We start from the raw sequence: 18,682 nt of genomic DNA, 5'->3' as shown, positions 1-18,682 counted from the left end.
AAGGGCATTAAGAACTCTCTCCACCCAGCGTGTTGGTTTAGATCTTCAGATCATTGGTCTACTTATTTGTTTATAGAATTGTCAATATACTGCTCTCTCATAAAATATCGGGTCAGTGTAAAGCAAAAGAAAACATTACAGTGGTAATAATAATATACAATAATTATTTATACCCCGCCCATCTGGCTGGGTTTCCCCAACCACTCTGGGCGGCTTCCAACAGACATTAAAATACAATAATCTATTAAACATTAAAAGCTTCCCTAAACAGGGCTGCCTTCCGATGTCTCCTAAAAGTCTGGTAGTTGTTCCTCCCGGAGCCAGGAGCCTTCCCTCTCCTCCGGCACACCCTTCCCCACCTCCTTTTGCTGAAGGACCTTCCACAGCTGTTGGTTAAGATCAGTGGTACCTCGGTTTACGAACTGAATCCGTTCCTGAAGTCCATTCTTAAACCAAATCCATTCTTAAACCAAGATGTGCTTTCCCTAATGAGGCCTCCTGCCGCCGGTGCCATTCCACCACTGCGGCTTCCATTCATAGACCGAAGTAAAGTTCGCAAACCGGAACACTACTTCTGGTTTTGCGCAGTTCATAAATTGAATAGTTCGTTAACAGGACTGTTCATAAACCGAGGTACCACTGTATTTACAAACCCACTAGAAAGCGTATGGACCAATACTTAAAAATGAATGCTTGCTCCAGAAAAATTTTTTAACAACTACATAGGCCTTCAAGAGATGCCCACCGAATTTCTGCTAGAAGAGCGTTCCACAGCATGGGACCAGCATGAGGCTATGGGCAGATCCACGCCACACTTTTAAAGCACATGACTTCCTGCAAAGAATTCTGGGAACCATAGTTTATGGCTGCAAGACTTTTGTATGCACAAAGATGGAAGGACGCATTATGACCAACAATGGAAGAATGGCTGTTAAAACTAACAGGCATAGCTAAGATGGCGAAATTGACATGTTTAGTCAGAGAAAAGTCATTGTTAACATGTGCTAAAGATTGGAAACCTCTCGTAGATATTTTGCTTGAAAAAAATAATAATAATGACAATTGGATTTGAGGATTGAAGATAGTCTGTGCATAGAAAGTGGCTTTGTTGGGCGTTATTTTGGAGTGGATGAACTGAATATTGTTTATATGTAGCGGGCAGGTGAAGAATCGGAAGTCCCTTACCTTTTACAGTATATCTTTTTCTCTTTTAACCTGTTTTCCATTTCGATTTCTTTATTTCTCTATTTCTCTTTCTTTATTCCTTTCTCTCCCACCCACTTCTCTTTATGTTTTTATTGTCTTGAGATCAAAGTCTTAGTTTCGACAAAAAAGAAGGGAAATATATTTGATATTAAGTTTTGTATTTTTCTCTATAAACACTAATTCTTTTAATAAAAAGGAACTGTAGTTCCCTCTCACAGAGTTAGTTTCCAGTACCCTTAACAAACCACAATTCCCACAATTCTGTGGGGGAGATGATTTAAATATGTGTTGTGGATGTTTTAACTGTATGGTGCGGATCTGCCCTAAATCCCCACCCAATTCTGTTTCAGACCAGTTAGGCCTCTATAAATTGGCATGGGGCAACTGACAGCATTCCACTAGATCAGGCATCCCCAAACTGCGGCCCTCCAGATGTTTTGGCCTACAACTCCCATGATCCCTAGCTAACAGGACCAGTGGTCAGGGATGATGGGAATTGTAGTCCAAAACATTTGGAGGGCCGAAGTTTGGGGAAGCCTGCACTAGATGATCTCAGTAGTGGAGCTGGAATGTAAGTATCTAGTTTACAGGCGAGCCCATGGCTCACTAGGGGAGAGGGAGAAATTGTTTGCATCTGAATAGGACCCTACCTAATCCACACACCCTCAAACAATGCACAAACCAAAAAAGAGCTACCTTTCCAAATTCACACTTCTCTGAATTCGGAGATGCAGTTCTCCAGGCAGAAGTAAATCCCAAAATATTAAGGGAAAGTGTGCATAAAAATGTATGTATTGGGGCAAACTGCGTACAAAAATGGGACTTTAAGGAGAAAGACATATTAAGATGATGACAAAGTGATGTGATGAAGTGAACTGAAGGTTGGAAAAACAAGAAGCAGAGAGGAAACAAAATTGACAGATGCAGTCATTTCCGTTGCTCACCACTTTCCAACTCAATGCAGGCTATCAAGTAATAGTAATAGTAATAGTTAGAATTCCTTGAAGAACTGAAAAAGTCCCCTAAAAGTGCACCTGTACCTTGCCCTTCACTAAGTGCAGAATGAGATAAGCAAAGGCCCAGGTCTACCAAATCAGTTGCAATATTTTTCCCCAAGGGCTTTCTTGTTGGGTTGGGGGAGAATAAGAAGAGGGGAGAGACAGCTTTTCTAGGCATCTACAGCATGATACATAACACCTCTCGGCTGCACATGCTGCTGGTGATGTGCTGAGTTATACAATATCAGTTTGAGATGTGTGGAGTTTGTTTTGTGAATTGTAACATTTTCGCTGTTACTACACTGGAAGGTGCCAAGCCGAGGCTGCCAGTTCTGGCAGTGTTCATCTATCCCAGGGAGCGAAATAGACAAGGCAGCCCAGAGGGAAGTGCTTGAAGCTTATTTTGAATCTTCACTTGTCAATCTGGGGGCGTATGTTATGCTTGCATATACAGTACAGAGCAATGTCTGTCAGGAGCTGTCCTCCTCCTCCGCAAGTCAAAATGTGGGTGAATATTACAATTTGTTTTGCATGCTAAGAGGAGGGCATCGACCCAGTTTAGAATGTGCCATTCCCCCAAGTGTAGCACTCCTGGACAACAAAATCTATCTGTGACACCCAGGGCCGTTTTTAGGTTTGATGCGGCCCTAAGCTACTGAAGGTAATGGGGCCCTTTATATGTCCAGCTGTCATTTGTCAACAACAAATTGTCACTGTTTTTTACAGTTGAATATATGCTATATTGTAATTTATGGACCTAACAGGTATCTAAAGCCATTTCCAGGTTTTTTGGGGTTTTTTGGGGGGTGTCCCGCAAGAGAGTGGGGCCCTAAGCTATAGCTTGTTTAGCTTATATGTAAATCCAGAACTGGTGTCTTCTTCTTTGGCGATCACTTGTAGCCAAGTAAGATTGTCTTCCATAAACACGATTTTAACAATGGGTCCATAAGTGACTGTGGAGGCCAATTCTGGATCCACACGTCCTTCCACAGTGTTTGGGTTGGGTTTTTGGAAGACGCCTGTGCGTGATTTTCTTTTGTGTGTGTAGATCAGAGCATGCTGACCAACGCACAGTCTTCACAGTAGGGCTCTGTTCCGATGGCATGAGGTAGTCACGACAAACCGGTAGATTCCTATCTGCTGCAGCATTCATCCGCCTTCACAGCCCTTGTAACATTACCATTTGTTATCATCCGCCTGTTCTGCCATTGAGGACTTCTTGGATCATTCTTTGTCTAGCTCCTTCCCTTTGACCTTACCGCCTTGGGTGACCCTGCTGGGAGTACGAGATTCCTGACAGCTTCGCACACAATGGTCATAGGAACATGCAAGCCCACTCACCACGACAAGGTGATGATCCAGCGAGTATTTCAGCACTGGTGACACCTATGGTGGCCACCAGGTTATGGGATTCCCTCCCTTCCAAGATGCATCAAAGCTTTCTGCTTTTCAACTGCAGATTAAGAAATTCCTCTTTGGCCTGGCTTTCAGGGATCAATGAGCAACATATTAGATCAACTCTCCTTCTGCAGTAGTGTATGCTGATTGGAAAGATTTAAGTATGGTTTTCATGAATGTTTGAACTTATGTTTTATTTAATCGTTCTTTTTCAATCATTGCATGCTGCTCCCTACATGGTTGAGAGCTAGTTTCCCAGAGCTGCCTCTTGCATGAGGGAAGATAGAGAGAGCAAGGAAGCGGAAGGATAGAGTTTGGGAGTTTGACAGGAAATACCACAAAATGTATTTTCCTGGACTATCTGTTAGTCTTAAACATGCCCTCTTCTGGCTGGAGGCCTGCAAGGTTGTTTGTACCCAATAGATACAAAACAAAAGAAGATGAAGCCAAATAGCTACCATGAGCCTCAGCCTCTTGTTTGTTTTCATGGGAGCTATAAGGACCAATGAAAGCAGAGCAGAGAATTTTCCCAGGAAAGCTTGTGCTAGCAGAGATGGACTGAAAATTGCAGCAAGTTTTTGAAATTATCCAAAAGCAGAATCCTGAGGAGAGGCATAAAGGATCCAATGCTCTCTCTCTCTCTCTCTCTCTCTCTCACACACACACACACACACACACACACACACCTAATTTCCTCATTTTGTTTTTGGCAGTTCTTAATTTCTAGCTTTCTGTATTATAATGCCTGAAAACTAGTGCTGGAAAGCTAAAGTGCAGGGAGGAGATCAATGAAGCCTTTTTAGACGGTTGCTAAAAATGTGATAAATCTTTCCTCCAGTTTGTTCTATAATAGGCACAATATTTAGCATAGCAGTTAAAGCAATTTCAGGTTCCTGTAAATCTGACTTAGCGTGGGGTGGAACATTAAACCATTATGGGTTATCTGTCTTAGAAACTTTGATCCCTGTTATTTGAATTATTCTTCTCAGTCAGTCAGTATATTCCACACCCTACAGATCTGTGGGATTAAATTGTACACAGAAGCATCCCAGTCCAGTTCCATGAGCCTTTCAAAAAGTATTTATGTGTGTCAAGTTGCAACAGAATGCGGCTCAAGAATGCATGGTTGTATGCATGTTCCATTAGACACAACGCAATAGGGACCAACGATGTCAGCACTTGAATGCACATCTGAATGCATATCAGAATTCTGCCTATGGGTCCTAGTGCAGTGAGTGAAGTCCGGCATAGAAAACTCCTTAGCTGCATTGGGCATCCATATTCAATGAAACACTGCATGCAGAAGTGACTCCATTAATTGACCATTTGATGTTAGTGGTGGCAATGTTGCTTGGGAATTCTAAGAAATCCCAAAAATCAGGGCAGTTTCAAAATTAGTGATTAAATCCGGGCAGTTTTGAAAGCTTCAGCTCACTATCTCACCGCCCCCCCCCAAAGTGTCCCTATTTTCCAGGGGTTTACAGAAGCCATCCCAGTTTCTGATTTAATCCCAGAATGTCCCACTTTTCCTTAGGATGTCTCTATTTTCGTCAGAGAGATGTTGCAGGTTATGGAGTTATCCAACAACTGAGCCAGTTGAAGGCAGCCCTGTATAGGGAAGGTCTTTTAAATGTTTTATTATGTTTATATATATGTTGGAAGCCCCTCAGAGTGGCTGGGGCAACCCAGTCAAATGGGCAGGGTATAAATAGTAAAATTATTATTTTCATTGGAGAAATGCGGGAGGGTATACCATCTTGATTCAAAATAGTATCCAGTTGTATTCAAACATAGACAAAAAACCACTCCCTGATCTCAGTTATGATATCTTAAGAGGCGTTTCTATGCCTGGAAATCAACTCCTCAAAGTAAATAGTATAATAATACTTGTAGTAGTAACATTTCTTGCCCATCCTTCACCATGAGGTTCCAGAGTGGGTTATAAATACAAAGGGTGGGTTTGAAAAAAAAACACAATATTAAAACCAGTTGAAACAAATGGAGATGAGACACTATCTTCAGAAGTCCCTGTACTGAACTGAGCTTATTCCTTTTATCATGATAGCTCTGTGGGCTGCCTTCAGGGCCCTGCCTATGAGGTTGGATAGACTAATAAATAAATCCTTCTAGCAATAAACTGCTCATGAGGAAGAACTAGTACAGCTTAATTACTAAGAAAGGGTGTGTATGAAGACTACAGTGCGTAAGGGAAGGAATAAATTCAGAGGGGAGGACAGAGTAGTTGCTGCGATTTTAAATGGGATGTTTCAATGCAGCCAACCAGGAGCTCATCAGTCTCTCCGTTTGTTATATCTTCTGCTGTATCTGTGACTTCTTAGTAGCGCTCATCAGCTATTTCTGCCTTGGCAGCTCCTACGAACAACTGTCGTTAAGTGCCATTTGTTTTAAACATCCTTTGTGCTGTGCTTTACACCGTCTGCGTAGCATCAGCCCCCAATAACCCCATACATTCACAAACACCATTTTTTCCCGTGCAGTTCATATTCATCAATATTATTGATGCGTTTTAAATAAAGTTTTTATTTCGTTTAAAAACCTCAAGCCACAGTAAAGCACATCAGGGTTTTGTTTTTTGTAGAGGGGGTGGGTTGCAACGGAGAAAGCCACCCTCTCTACTGCTGGAAGACAAGAGTCATCTGCCTCCTTGTCACCGTGTGAATATGAATATTCCGATGAAACTGGTAGAGCTGTTGCTTTCTGTTGATCTCTGTTACTCAGTGTTTTCCAAGCCTGGGAACAGATGGTGTTCACCACCTGACTTTGAACAGTCTAATGTAAGATTCATTGTGCTTCACAGGAAATCAAAGATCAAGCAACATTGCAGAAGGTGAAGCAGCACCTCAGTAACCAGCACACAGTATGATACAGTCATCGCGGCGAAGAGAGAAAGTCAGAGAAAAAGAAATCGAAAAGGAGAGAGGGAAGGAATTGGGGGGGGGGGTTAGTTTGACTTTGATTTCCCAGTGTTAGAAGTTCAGGCCTGAGAACCGAAGCCCGAAAAGAAGTGCTTATGAGATTCTTTGGATGCACACAGGTATCCATTAAAAACAAGTTCAAAGGGCTGCGAATGCACTTTGAGTTCTCTCCTCTTTTCCCCCAAACATGAGCAGCTGTTGCTTATAAGCAAATTGAACACTGGCATATTGTATTTTTCATGCTTCCCTGCATTTTTATGATGACAGTTGTATTTTGCAAACTGCCCTGGGGTCTCTTGTTGGGGCAGTGTGGTTGAAGAAATGGCTAAGTAAATATGCTCTTCCTCCATTCGCTGGCTGATCTGTCTTTGACACCACCTCTTCCTCTTCTGGCTGGAGAACAAAATGCAACGCAGCTGTGAAAATGCAGGGGATGGACAGTTGGCTTCAGGTTCGGGCACTCGGCTGCAGGGGACTTTTCTTTCCTGGAGGCAGCTGCAGGAGGGAAAGGGGGTGGCAAGAAAGAAGACAAAATGAATGCCCTGCAGCTGTGTGTTTTTCTTCTGCTGCTTATTCTCCCTGCAGTGTTTTTTCTTGACAGAGGAGTAGTGGTCCCTCTAGCCAAGACAATCTAATCCAGGGAAGTGGAACCTACAGTGGTCCATTTGTATTGTCCTACAACTTTCATCATCCCTGGCCATTGGCCATGGTGTTTGGGGCTGATAGTCAATGGAGACCAACAAAATCTGGAGGGACACACCACTACCTCCTGGTTTACTGCAACTAAGCGATGCTAAGCATTCAGCTTTGGGCCTTAAATGAAAGCCTTCTGTTACACCAGTTGTTTATGATGCCCCTTTTCATGGTATTGAATTTCAGTAACAAAGACAGCATGCAATAAATGATTCCATGCTCAATTGAGTTTTTGAATGAACAAGTCATGTAGCTTAGCAGAGGGAAGGCTTTAGCCAGTTTGACAGAACTGATCAGGCAAGAGAAAGACAATAGTTCCAGTCCCCACCCCCCTACCCCACCCCATGAATGAAATTGTATATAATCTTTGACTTGGCTGGAGAAGAAGCTAAGTTAGACATACTGAAAGGAAGCAAATGTTTTGAATTTTTTTTTCCTGGACAGGAGGGATTGTGAAACCCAGCCTAATAACAATCTTCAGAGCAGGTTTCTGACCAATGCAGTGCTGTCAGGAACCAGACTGAGGAAGAAGGGTGGGAGCCCCCCTCTCCCCCTGTTCAAGGGCCTAATCCTGAAGCTCCTCTGGAGCAGGAGGATAGTATCGACCTAGAGCAATTGTTGCGGAATGACACAATTTGGGAACTGACAGCTGGGCTGAGCTGGGAGAAGAGCAACCAAGGATAGAGGAACAGGGAGAGAGAGAGCTGGTTGAATCTCCCTCACTAGAAAGTGTGCAGTCCATGAGCCCTAGAGCCAGGCGTCTGAATAGGGTAGCCTCTCAGAAGGCTCAGTGGTGGAGGGATCATGTGGTGAGGAGATGGGAAGACAGAAGTAACTAGAGGGAAGTGGTAGGAACTCAATTGGAAGCACCTGCACGACGAGAACGAACGCTTCATGTTTGCGCTATATTTAATAAACCTCTCTGTTGCTGCAAAAGACTGCTTCCAATATGCTCTACCTCTACATTTGTAAATAAACCAGAAATTACAAATGCACTATAAGCCTCCACTCAGTGCTCTGTCATCCAAAGGGACCCAAATCCTATAGTACTACCACTGGACCTCTGGGAATTGAGGAACACTTTACTGCACAATAGGCACATTCACAAATGCAAGAGTTTAATTTTTAAAATCGCAAATAAGTGAATGCATTTTCAACACACCTTATTATAGCCTGGTTGTGTGCGATTTCCGAGCTGTGAAAGTGGCTAATGAATAATGACGCACTGCCTTCACTTTTTTCCTACAGAAAACCTAAAGATATTAAAGGCATATAAGTGGATCAAGGGTGGGTTCACAGTTCGTAAATCATCTTCCTGGAAACAACAATGTTCACAAAACTGTTCCATCACTTCAGCTCGCTCAATCACTAACCTCAACACTCAGATGCAAATTCATTTATGTCTCCCCTTTTTCTGATCAAGAATGCATTTATTACCACTGCAAAGCAATTTGCACATATCTGCTTAGAGGTTAAACACTGAGCAGACCAGACTTGCCAAAAGGCAGTTGGGTAATTGTCATAGGTAGACATATCCAGTCAGCTGTTTGGTATCTTTCCCACACTATAGCATAGTCTGCAAAGAACAAGCCTTAACATTTCGCTTTGCTTTAAATAAAAACTATCCCATTTGTATAATAGCCCCCTCATGTTCTTGTCACATCTCTGATACATACTATTTTTTTCTGAATAAAAGTTTAGGAAGTTCCTTTGCAAGATTTTGTTACAAAGGCAGGGCTATTCATGACCATTCTGATTCTGGCAACCAGAACCCCAGCCCTGGTGCAAAGTACCTGGATAATCAAAATGGTGCTGAAACAAAAAGATAATTGTGCTCTTGAAAATTTGTTTAAGAATTTAATAATTAAGTCAGGTGTGGGAACCCTTTCCCTCCAGATGTTGCTGAACTACAATTCCCAAACCAACACCAAACCTTGGTTACGTTTTTATTTTCCTACTTGATTCCCTACATCCCTCAAGTTTGAATACCGAAATTGATTACAGCTGTTTTTTATGAGTTATCAGTAATGTTCAAATGTTTAATACTTGTGCATGGATACAGTTTGTTTTATATCAGTTGTGCTGAATGGGTCACTTTAAGAAGGCAACTTTGGATCTGTAGATTGCCATCACCTGTATTAAAATCAATGATGTACCTATCAATATAACCTGACACTACAGCATTGTTACTCTATGCAAGCAACCACTATGCCATGAGAGCTATGATCTCGATACACATTATATATGGTATGTACACTTTGATGCTGTTGTCCAGATTGTTTGTAATATTTGTTTAAAAGATGTTAAAATGCTATATTGTATTCGTTTATATTGTGTAGGAACATGTACCACTGATGAAGCCCAGGTGGGCGAAACAGTATGATTATTCTGGAAATCCTTGTTGTGGAACTGTAGCCTTTTGGCTACACAGAGGCATAGAAACAGCTCTATTTTGGAACTTGATGAATGAACTGGTTTATTGGTACTTTTATTTATTTCGTTGATCTTTACATGCTGATCATGTATGAGAAAAACTTTTGATATTGTGAAATATACGTTGAAGAGTATCATTTACGTGCAGCCAGGCACGTTGTGTGTGTTTGTGAACTACAATTCCCATTACCTCTAGCAAGTATGGCCAGGGATGATGGGAGTTGGGGTTGAAGAACATCTGGCGGGCTAAAGGTTCCATACACCTGAATTAGGGGAACCACTGAGATTACTGGTAGGTGGACAGTCCATTTAGTGCAGTAATGAACTATTCTCTAGTCTTTGTGGTTTTGGCTGACTGTCCTGATGGACCCAACAGGATCTGCCATGTATAATCCTTCCATATATGTTCCCTCAATATGTCTCCTCTAACTTTTCTTCCTCTAGTAACTCTTGTGAGACTGCCTTTATGGATGGTGCGTATTTCAAAATAGTTCTTAAAATGGACTACATATGAAATGTATGGCATTGTAGGGTTCCTTTGAAATGCTAGATCCCTGTTCTTGTTGTTTGTTAAAGGCAAGGCAAAGACATCATAAGGCTCTAATTGCCTTGCTGGACCAAAGCCCAAGGTCCATCCAGATCAGACACCCTTCTCTAAGTTTTGCAACAATGGCCAGTCAGATGTTTCTTGGAAGCCCATGCAGGACATAATAGAGAGGGCCATATTTTTATGTGTGTCTCCTCAGCATTGCTCAATGACAGACATTGTTCCTCTGAAAAGCAGAGCAGCTAACTCATCTCATCTTATCATATTGGTAGAGCATTAGTAATGACTTCTAGTTGCAATAATTATGATCGGAGTGTACGCATTACTGAATAATATAACTTATTCCTTCCTTCCTAGACTTAAACTAATTTAAACCTATTCTGCATTTTAATGGTTCTGAATTGTTAAAATAGTCTTCTGATAGTGCTACACCAAAACTATCGCCAATGTGAATTTAGGTCCCCCTAAAGGGGATTTCTACCTTGCTGCAAATGACAGTTTTATTAGGCCAATGATGTCTAATACAGAAAGGTTGACACATTGTCCCATGCATATTATTTTTACACATAATTCTCATTACGCCTCTTTAGTCATATTCTCAACAGCTTTCTTTAGCACCATTACCCTAATCCCCCACTGACTAAGTAAACATGCAATAGATTAGACAGTTGTAACGATTACTGACTGCAGGTCTCCTGCTGCTAAGATCCAATGACAAGCTCATCCCAAGCTCATGTTTCTGATGTTTGGCTGCTTTCCTTCATTATTCCCCAATAAACAGAGTTGGCAAGTCCCCATTCAATTCTGACAACCTAACTAGCAAAGTCAAGATTTAAACTGTGATCCCGACTAAACCGCGATCCCAGCAGCTCAAGAGCTTTCTGAGATGCCTTGTTGGTAGGCATTTCCATTTCCAAGGCATCCCTGCAAAATGACGGGGTGAAACCTCCTCCCACCCAAAAAAGTTGTCATCCTAGATCTACTTTGGCTACGGGATCTGTCATCTGTAGTGCAAGCCATCTGACTGAAGGCAGGAAGCACTCAACGGGAGTGCCATATCTCAGAATCCACGGAAGCAGGCATTTCTTTCTGAATTATTTTAATTTTGAACAGCATAAATTCAAGGAGACATATATGTTTAAAAGGTGGTGGTGGAAAAATTGAATACATCGAGGTGGCATTTATATGCACATTTACCCAAGATAAAAAGTTCAGTTTAACTCGAGAGAACTTACCTGCCCATTGATCCAATCCCTGCATCGGTTTTCTTTCCTCTTTCTCATCTGCTCACTAAAGTATTAGGGGTATTAGTGGGCCTCTGTATCACATCAGAGCAGGGGCAGGGAACCTTTTTGAGCCCAAGGGGCACCCTTCCTTGTAGGCAACCATCCATCCAGGAAATGCATGTTAGTGGGATGGCCAGAGGCCAAAGTGAACAGAGCAGTGAAGGTGGTCATTCCAGCCATGAAAAAGTGAGAGGTATTGCCATGCACATACATGCATCTCTCCATCCAGGTAAACAAGAGGCATTATCGGGATGGCAGGTTCCAGCTAGGCAAAAGCGCTCAAGGAGGTGACAGGGCAGGGACTGTGATGGGTGTAGCCCAGGGAAGGTCCCAAGGGCCAGACGGTCATAACAGCTGAACCAGGAGTGGCTGTGCAAGCTCTGGCTTGGTGTACAACGGCAGTGCTAGATGGGATGAGGGTCAATAAGCTGTGTTCAAATTGTGGGAAGATGGAGGCTCTTTTGGGTTTCCACGTCTAGCAGATAGGCAAGTTACACATTCTAGATGGGGGTCACATTCCCTCTGAAGGAACAGGCATGCAACGTGAAGGTATTCTTCCCTACATCTGGTGGTCCAAGCGTCCTCTGTGACTCGGAATGCCCTTTTTTTTAGCAGCTTCATTTGGTTCACCAACTATAGCCATTCCCAGACAGGAGTAGCCTGATCACTGTGGTCCATGCATTGGCAATGTTGAGGTTGGTTTACTGAAATGCATTGCTCTTGGTCCAGAAGTACTATAGGGGGCAGTCTGCAGTGGTCAGGCTGCTGTTGAGGGTACATGGCCAGCAACATGTGGCACCATTGTTAAAATATCTACACTGGCTGACCATCTACTACCAAATCAAGAAAGTCCTTGTATCAATTTACAAACTTTACTGAACTTGGGCCATTGCTCAAAAGTTAAGTTGACTGCCAGCTTCCAGGTTTTCTGGCCAAGCAGCCACTAACAAGTATGGATAGATAGATGATAGATAGATAGATAGATAGATAGATAGATAGATAGATGATAGATAGATAGATAGATAGATAGATAGATAGATAGATAGAAGTGGAGAGCATGCCCCAGCCTGAGGTTTCACACCTCTGCTTTAGAAGCTGACTTATCTGGTCATTTTCATTCACTTTGCATGTGCAAGGCTTGAATCCCCTCTCCATGTGTGCTTTGGATCTCCAAGGGTGGTGCACAATATATTTCCAAGAGATTCAAAGATCCCAAATATTCCACTAATGTGCATTCTATTCACAATGCCCACTGCCATCTTAGCATCAGGAGGCGTGGAAGGGAAGGTTACTTTATTCTAATCATGATATCTTATCATTAACACAATGTTCATATATTTCCTCCCATATGAAATTGGATCTCAGTTCGAAAATCATTACTTATCTATACCTTCTTCGCATATCCACCTCTGCTGTTGTGTCTTGCGACATGCCAGATAGCTGACATGATTGCTGTTATTTGGGAATTTCAGCACTGTGCAAGCACTGGCTTGCTGCTGTTCTTTCATGACAATTGGCAGGATGAGATACTACATCGCAAATCAGCGTGAATAAATAAGTTTTTACAAGTGATGTTCTGGACTGATCTTCAAGCAGAAACACAGAGTCCTTCTGTATCATCGTGTCTAAATACCATTCATTGCAGCTAGCCTGTAGCAGATGATACACATGAAAGATGAAAAATTAAGGCATTTCTGCATTTACTAGAAAGGAACAAGTTCCTTGCAATCATATGGCACTCCTGTCCCTACTATGTCTTCCTATGGCTGCCAATGTGGGATTAGAATCACTACCTGGCTAAACCGATACATTGCCAATATTGTTCTGCTATCCTAGAGAGAGTGAATATTGGCCCTGTCTATCAGGAATGCCAAAGCAACTTTTTTGGCTTAATCTAATACAACTTTCTTTTTTTGTTGTTTATAATTTCTGTTGAAAATCAAGACAACCCCAAGCATCAATGCTCTTCAATATCTAATTTCACAGTTTTCTTAACACATATCTCATGTTATTTATTATAGTCAGTGTCATCCAAACACCTTTGTCTATATGCCTGCAAAATTTTAAATGGCATAACTGGCAAACCATCAATCATAAATCAAGAGGCATCTTTTAACTTCAAGTAAGATCGCTTTTGGAAAGAAAGCAAGTCTTGGATGGCCTAATTGGATACATTACTCACATCTATAAGTGACAAATGGCTGTTCGAGGAAGTAAAAAATTCCTCTTCTTGGGAAGGTGCAGGAAGAAGGTTTCCACCATTCCTCCTCAGTCCAGCCCCAAACAAGAATGGGGTAAGAAGGTATCAAAGATGGAACAACTCATGGGTCCTTATGTCCTGTGCCTTCGTGTGTGATGAGTGTCTTTGGCATGCAATCAACTGGTTATCTGAAACTTCTAGCATGTGCTGCCTCTCAGGGATACAGCCTTTTGGTCATGAAAGCAGCTGCTCTTCAAGGAGGAAAGAAAGCATCTTGCATGTGAAAAGTTTATCGCAGCACTAATTGATATGTTCATGGGAACCCATCCTTCTTTGATCTACATTGTCTGGGGAACAAACAAATAATTAGAAGAGAGTGCTATTAACAGGTTTAGCACTGGGATGCATAGGATACAAACTGTTAATTTGTATTAAAAAAATGATCCTGCTAAATGAGATTCAGATAATTGGAGTCCTACTGTACATCACATTTTTGTAATTAGATCTGCTCTGAACTTATTTCAGTCCAAATCAATTTAATGCCATTATTAGCTTATTAGTACAGGGAATAAGCATGTGGCATTGCCTGCGTGTCCTTACATCTCATCAGCAACATTAGTATTACATTAATTAAACTGGTAAAAAAGAGGAATGAGGGGGGAAAGGAGAGAGGGGTAAAAGGAAGGCACAACCTTAAGCAGGTTGCATTCAGCAAAGATGTAAACTGTGTGGACCGTGCCATTTTAATCTAAAAGGAAATAGTTGATGTTCACATCTTCCACACAGCGAATTGCACTAACTACATTAACCAGGTGATGTTCATTTCACTTTACAGGTAATTTATTGTGCCAGCAACACTGACTCCGAGGTGGTTCACACAAATAATTTACCTTAAGCAAACACCATTTGTCGCTAATGACAGGGCAAAGCAAACTTCGGGAGCATTTATGAACAGTAATGTCTCTCTCTTGCCCTACGCATTTGCAAGCCGATCTCTGTTATTTGCAGATGAATTAACGATGGCTTGCAAAAATCATTAAAGCCATCTGCTTGGATGAAGAAAGGGAGGGAGGGGGGAACCCGCTGCGATCATTTGATTGTACTGTACACCACACTACAATGTATTCTTTTTAGCATCATTTCCCCTAAATTTGACATGACGTCTAAAAAATGAGCAGCATTATCAGAGGTTGTTATGCCTACGAGAGAGAGAGGGAGAGAGAGAGAGAGAGAGAGAAAGAAAGAGAGAAAGAAAGAAAGAAAGAAAGAAAGAAAGAAAGAAAGAAAGAAAGAAAGAAAGAAAGAAAGCTCATACAGGTAGCCTGAGGTATTTGTTTTGCTGGTCTCTGTCAGAGGAATAAACCTATTACAGTTTCCACAATTAAAATCAGTAGTTACATCAGACAAAAAGTCTTAAACTTTGCTGTGAAGCCTTAATCATCCCTGAAATTATATGATCTAATCAGCATAAAAGTGTATCATCAGTGTTTCCCCAAATTAGTTCCTTTGCTCTACTAGAATATGTTTTAAAGAGTCTTGCATCCAGCTGCTATGTGACAAATTTAAACTTGTTTTTAAAGGGCTATGTAATTGTATCCCTAATGAAAACTGAAGTTATAAAAGCGGTGGCTGTTTAGTCACTATAAGAGTTCTGTATCTCATTGGCTGGCACTGTGACCTCAGGATCCCTTGTAGGTGAGGGACCTCAAGCACAGCTACAGATTTTCCCAACTAACTGAAGTCTCATTGATTTCAATGGGTCTACTCCCGTCATGATTATGTCTAGATCCGATGCCAGCAAACCACCAAGGATGGGGTTGTGCAACAAAAATGCATAGCTTGGCAGCACCGACTGTTACAAGCATTATACTGCATTAGTGGTAACGTTGGCCAGAAACAAATAGGAGCGGTAGGAAACAATTAAAGTTGGTCGGCATACAGGAAGCTGCCGTATGCTGAGTTAAACCACAGGCCCACCTGGTTTAGTCTCCCCTGACCCTACCTGGAAATATTGAACCTGCATGCAACTCAGATGCTCTACCCTTTCCCTGGATGTCCTATGCCCCTTGTTCGAGACATCTTGAACAAGAGATTCGATTAGATGTAGCATGAAGAGTATGTGGAAGGAGAAGCGAGATCACACCTTGCCTCCTGTACAAGGCATTCGTGAGGCCTGAAAGAGTAACAATGTGTGAAGAAAATGTCCAGGACTCTCCAAATAAACATGCGTTGACAATAGGCACACAATATGTGCATGCGCAAGTGTTTTCAGATATCATGCTGAACACATATAGGGGCCAATGACCACAAGTGGAACTGAAGCTATCTTGCTACACATACTCAGAGTGGTTTCTCTGCAGTGGTTTCTATCCCAAAGCCTTTAAATCAGGATTGGGGCCCTCCAATTGCTGGGGCTGCTGGGAGTTGTAATTTGGCAACATCTGGAGGGCCAGTGGTTCCCCGCACTGGCTTAAAAGGAATAGGCAAAAGGAAGGAAGAGAAGGGAAGCGAGGAAGACAAAACAGTGTTGCTATAGAACACCATATTTTACAGTGGTACCTCAGGTTAAGTACTTAATTGGTTCTGGCAGTCCATACTTAACCTAAAGCGAACTTTCCCATTGAAAGTAATGGAAAGTGGATTAATCCGTTCCAGACATGTCTGCAGAGTACTTAAACTGAAAGTACTCAAACCTGAAGTGTACTTAACCCAAGGTAAGACTGTATATGGTTTATATTTTTATAAGTTCACAGTGTGCTCAGGTGTTGCCTAAAAGTAAAAAATAAATAGGTAAATGATCATAGGGGATGTGTATCAACAAACCAGTGGAAATGCATTCGTAAAGTAGGAACATCATTTTTTTTAAAGAGAATTGTTGTAATATACCATACCAGTGGAACTTTGCACCCAAAAGTATGTTATCTTTTCCGCTTTCTCTACATGCTGCTTCTCAAACCATGTTCTGTATTTGTAGTAAAGATCACGTCCCTACTTTCTACCTTGCTTCATTTCTGTTGCCGTTTCCCATCACTGAAACACCTTTCTTCCATCTCCTAACTCTGTTTTTAAATCCAGGTGTTTCTTTAAGACACATCTATTCTCCTGGCTCTTTATGACTGAATCTTCTCCACTTTTACTTTCCTCCTCAGTGCCTCTAGTCTTTAAGAACATAGGAAACTGCTGTATACTGGAGCATTGGTCCGTCTATTATTGCCCATCCTGACTGGTAGCTACAGCCAAGAAACATCCCCAGCCCTACCTGGGATCCTTCAACCTGTATTGTGTTCCCACAGGCAAGTCCAGTGTTATTTTTATTTCATTTTTGTATACTGTGCTAGCAGCTGTATCACTCCTGTGGGAGTTTTAAGGTTCTTCAAGACGTTTTAAGAGGAAAATATTATCGGCGGTTGACCAAGTCGTACATCATGATGGAAGAAAAAGGGGGTATAGAAAGAATTAAAATAAATACATATGGTACGATAAAAAGATATCAGCTATGGGCATGGTAAAGGAAGGATTGGTACAGAATGCTAATGACTAAGCAACAGTATAGTTGAAAAGAGGAAATGTGGAGATATGGAGGCAGCACAGCTGGCAGCCATTTATAGATTATTTATTGAAATGAACATAACATCACATAAGGGGTAAGGTCTCAATATTAATAGCAGAAGGCATTACAAGGAATAGCAGCGTTGTGAGTTTTAACTTATGAATGCGGGTTTCGGTAGTATTTTGCATTATTCTGAATGAAGTGTAATTTTATGGAAGGGGAAGTCTTGGCCTGACTGCTGAAGCCATAGACAATAGGATCCTGCAACCAGAAGAGTGAAGGTTTCTGGAGTAGAAATGGAGCCCTTGGTCTTGTTCACACTAATCTTCTCAGAGATGGGTGACCTCTAATTGGAGTCATTCTGCCTTCTGACAAGAGGTACAGGGAAATCTGCTGACAGAGCCACACTCGGAGAGGGGTACAAGGGACTCCCATCACCTCTCAGCATCTTGAACAAAGTGCAGTTCTCAGTATTTCTTGGGGAAAGCCATGGCTGTATTAAGTGGTACCATAGTGCTTTAAATGCCTAGTGCAGATGGGGCTTAAGCAAGAAAGCATCTATGCTTACACAAGCAGAATGCACCAGTGTGACACATTTTTTGTGTGCAAATTCTAATCTCACACATTCCTTGATGGTTTAAAAAAACCCACCTGCCTCTAAGTGTTATTTAACCTGATTTGTATTCAGCTCAGCAACCAAATTTAGGGCTAAGGAAGTGTTATTTGGCACTTGTCATGTTTGCTTTATGGTCCTTCTTCTTCCTTGGGATATTTGCTTCTTGATCCTCCTGTGACAAGCCCAAGAACCATAGCAAGCCACAACCACCCAGAAGTCCTCTGTTTCTGGAGAAGATTTGGCACACTCATCCATGTTTGAGCATGGATATCAAGTGCATCGTGACTCTTTCCCGTGCCATTTGTGAAAGGCCAAGTTGGACAAGCTTGTGCTATTGCTCCTCCTTCCCATACATATAATGTATGACGACGCTCTCGGCAATCTCCCAGTGTGCTAAACCAGACCTCCTTTATGTCATCTACAAATGAATCAGTCCCAAGCTGCTGGGACAACCTTGCTCTCACTCATTCCAAAGTGTACCTGCTCTTTACTCATGGACCGATTCGTAAGGAGCCAGAACAGGTGGCTGGCAGTTTCCAACTCTATTATTTTGTGTTCTCCTTCTCGATTGCTCAGATTTTCTGTTTTACTTTGTCCTTGATTCTCACTCTCTCACTCCCCTCCCCTCTGTGTGTGTGTAAGTGGGGGACGTGTGGAAGGATGTTGTGCATTTTTAATCTAAGATTTTTATTTTATTTTCCCTTAAAATATTTATTTCATCTGTGCTGCAATTAAAATAATTGTCTTCCGCTCCATCCCGATTCCTGACTCCTTCCGAGGTGCCCTTTTACTACCATGCAATCAAGTGTCACATTTCAA

The sequence above is a fragment of the Zootoca vivipara genome, chromosome 12, assembly GCF_963506605.1.
Source record: "Zootoca vivipara chromosome 12, rZooViv1.1, whole genome shotgun sequence".
NCBI lineage: Eukaryota > Metazoa > Chordata > Lepidosauria > Squamata > Lacertidae > Zootoca > Zootoca vivipara.
Note: the sequence above shows the minus strand (reverse complement) of the source record.